General features: G+C 34.8%; 1 pseudogene; it reads right to left on the bottom strand.

Annotated features, from left to right (window-relative positions):
- Window positions 1-708: 708 nt before the first annotated feature.
- On the bottom strand, window positions 709-3,791 carry LOC108192470 (rop guanine nucleotide exchange factor 3-like; annotated as a pseudogene).
- Window positions 3,792-4,181: the final 390 nt, after the last annotated feature.

Here is a 4,181-nt window from a genome sequence, read left to right as displayed (position 1 = left end):
TCGACAACTTCATCGATGCTTCAGCTGTTTCTCTGTAAATAATGGTAAATTTTGATATGGTTGTAGTGCGCAGGAAGCTTCAGTTATTAACAAAGAATTTGAATTTCATTCTTAGTAGCCAGTTTGCTCTGTATCTTTGTTAAGCTCATTAGTTGCATATGAATGGTCTGCACATTTATTTGCTTGAACTATGACAATTTTCATCATACAAATCATTCTGTTCATCAATTTTTTTGATATTACACTTCAAATATAAAAACTTTTACAATTTTTTATTTATCTTTGTTTTAATCAAAGATCTGATCCAAGTCTATACATCTGCAACTTATGTACTGGGAGCACAACCTAAATGAGCAAGTTTTTCCTAGTAAAATTGCATATATAATCTATCTTTTTATAGCAAAAAGAAAAAAAAATTACACAAATTTTGGTTAACAAATATATTGTACAACTACTCCGTGCACTGAACTTTTAGTTTTCACTGAAAAGCTTGCAGACACTGTTTATACTTATCTACTCTGTTACCCAGACTTGGCTAAAAGTGTGCAAAGATATGTTTACGAATGTCGGACTCGGCAATATTCTGAAAATTTTACATGTTTTTGGTCTAAAATAAGTGTCGGAGGTTTCATATCCACGTTCGAGTGTCAGAGTCTGACACGGATAACACGGGTACTTCAAACAAAATGAATAATCAGATAACATAGCTTATCTAGGCTCCATGAAATCCTTCTTGGTAGATTTGTCTATGAACAATACATCTTCGACCCGAGCAATGATATTGAATGCTAAACCTTCCAAGACTCTTGAATAACCCTCCAGAATTGCTTGCCCTACGTCCTATATGAAGCGATTAAAGTTTTAACAATATGTTATCCTTAACAGATGATGAATCTTTAGCAGAAATCATGACTTACCTTGTTGTATTCGATTTTGGTTGTGTCCAATGTTGTCTGTGATAGTTCAGGATATCTTTGCTTCAAGATAAACAACACAATCTCAGCTCTTTCAGCCAGGACTGTGTTTTTATCATTTCGGTCAATGTCAGATATTAGATCTTTAACCATGTTCCATGATGATTTAGAAGGATTTAAGCATGCTTTACGTCTCCATGTATACATGGATGCCTCCACCCTGTCCGCTAACTCGAGTGCCTCATGCTCCGAACTGATGTTTAAATAGTTGAGAAGATAATCCGGAGAGAACTTGTTTGTGGGACACTGGGACAGATATCGGTATATCGTATCTCCAACACTTTCTTTACCACTCTGCAAACATAAGTCCACCAAAACAAAGTGTGAGTAATATTACTTCTCTGTTCGCATGTTTGAGGTTTCAGGCAGCATATTAACAGTGAAAACGCTGCCTTGTTTTTCTTGTTTTCATATTTCTACTTAACAATGAAAACAAAAACATGAGCAATTTGGAGGGTTTGTTGGTAACCTTGGGAAGAGATGCCATGTAAGTATTTGGAATATCCATTTCAGCAAGAATGCTACTGTTGATCGCCATTTCTGCTTTGAGGATCTGATTGGCAGAATTGCGTTGGTGTCTTAAATGCTTTCTTGACTTGTCCGAAAGACCACCAGGGGGCACACAACACAAGGAACTGGCAGCCACCACTTTCCCTCTTTACGCTGAGGCTGAGGAATGATCCTCCTGAATGATCCTGAGCGCACTGAATTCCCTGAAATACTACCTTGTTCTGCATACCAAAATTCTGTATTTGTAAAACTTTCAAGAACCTCCTGTACAGAAGAACACAGGAACACTGAGTTAAAAGAAACAAAAATGTTTAGGTATCGAGCCCTAAAACCACGAGTGAGCTCAAAAATTGTTTTGATAAGCTGTTGAAGATTTTCTTACAATTAGCATTGCATCAAGTTTTCTCAATGCTGGAAGGTTGATGTTAATATCGGATCGTGGTGTATTGGTCATAATCTAAACAAAAATTGTAAAAATTGCATTAGAATAAGAAAAAGGTTATAAAATAATATAGGTAATAGCTGAGAATTTTTTACCTCAACAACTGTTTCATCTTTTAAATTTTGTGATGCTGGGATAAACTCTACTATGTAATCACATACAGATAAAAGGCAATTCATCTCTCTTTTCCACATCAATTCCTTCTCTGAATGAAGTGGCTCCAATTTTAGGTGCTGGCCATATACAGAAGCTAGAGTGTACACACATCAGACAATGAGATAAAATCCTCAAAAAGGAACTTTTTATAATATTCTAAACATTGCTGTGTTTTGCGAGTTTACCATAAAGATTTGTTATAGCATTAGACAATGTGACTGTTGTGCAAACTCCTTTACCACTTCCTGACATGTCCTCACCCAGCAAGAGCTTTGAAAATCTTTCCTTCATCATTATAAGTTCTGTTAACATTTCGAAAATTATTAGCTGACCTATAGAGTATTTCACACACAGGAAAATCTTATATTGCGGACAGATAATACAGGCAAATATAAAAGTAATATTTTTTAGCTATGCAAGTTAATACTCCACAAAAGATAACTAATATCTTACTGCAAGAATTGGTTATTTTAATTAAAAATAAATGAATTGATCGCTAATCTCTTAAGTTAACAAGCTAGCAAAAAAATTATAATAACAATTACAATAACAAATTGTGTTGAAAGAATCTTTATACATATCTAATGATTTACCAGAAAAAAAAATTAAACATTGTGAATTAGATAGATGAACGGGGGAAAGCCTACTTACTAGAGATCGATGGTTTGAGCCTCAGTGGAGGGCTGAATGGGTATTGATAACAAGGAACAAGGGTCTTAAAAGAACATATATAGCAATCATCAGACTGGAAGGACTTTTAAATAGAAGGAATGCATTCACAAGGTTTAAACCTTGGTCAAATTCTAAACCACCACTATAAGAAATTTAAAAAACATTAATTATAAGAAAGGTATCAACTAGTATGCAACAAGAAGCATGAACAAATATACAAAGAGAACCAGATTCAAATTCATAACCAAAGATTTTTTGCCATTAAGCTATCCACAAATCTACATGACATTCATCCAAATCATTTCCAAACACGACGATATATTACAAAAGCACCCTACATTCCCACTAGTAGCCAACGGCAAAAACTGAAAATAACCTGAAATCGACAACCCTAAAACTCCTGAGAAGCAGAGCCAATGTCCCTTTGTAAAAAATACTATAAGGTTTTACTAGAAAAACCTCTGGCCATTGTTAGACAGAGGGGGACTTTAAAGAAGCCTCCATTATAAGAGATTTACTATTAGCAAGTTTCAGCCGTTGCTTATGTAGATTATAGATAAAAGATATCAAGATTCTAGACAGTTGAAACAACTGATCCTTAGATATGCAGGCAGGTTAAGGTAATCCTAAAGGCAGGAACCGAAAGAACATTGTATACTATAATTACCTTTATCTACTGGCTCCTGATTCTCAAGAGTATCATCCATGCCAAGTTTGTTTTGTTGCATTCCTAGTCTTCTGAGTACAGGCTGCTTAGGTGATTTCAGAGCTGGCCAGCATAGTGGAGATGGCGAGTCTGAATAGCTGTTGTCATCTGTAAACTCCGAAAATGCAGAGATTTCAGAGTATGTTCTCCTGTACCAGAAAGAATCTGCTCTGATTGTTGAATAAACAGCAGTTTCTGTAGGTGAATCATCACTTTGATCAACTGAAGCTGGGGATTGCTGATAACCCAAATCGCGATTTTCATCACTCTCAGCTTTTGATTCCATCTTGAAGCTGGGGAAATAAACAAACATCATATATGCATGTGAACACTTAAAAGATGAAAATGATCAAGAATCACCTAGGTTACATCTTTACAAAAAATGACATTCCGGGAATGTCATTAAATATTAATTCAATCCACTAAAGAATTAATATTTGCACTACATTTCCTAATTCCGTAAATTAATTATTTAATTCGGCTCCCATATTAATTGCTTATAAATTCCCCATGTTTAAGATATCGCATGTCCATTAATTAAATTAATTTCTGATAATTAATTTAATCAATATCTTTTATCCTTGATCATCCGCTCAACCTTATAATTATGCAAGAACAAATCTGCCTGCAGGACTAAAGCATAATTATCTTTATGAGCTTTCAAGAGGACATCATCACCCGAATATATTTTTCGGACATGGTTTCCTTTTATAGTCAATAT

The sequence above is a fragment of the Daucus carota genome, chromosome 4, assembly GCF_001625215.2.
Source record: "Daucus carota subsp. sativus chromosome 4, DH1 v3.0, whole genome shotgun sequence".
Lineage (NCBI taxonomy): Eukaryota > Viridiplantae > Streptophyta > Magnoliopsida > Apiales > Apiaceae > Daucus > Daucus carota.
This window is presented reverse-complemented; position numbering and strand designations above follow the sequence as displayed.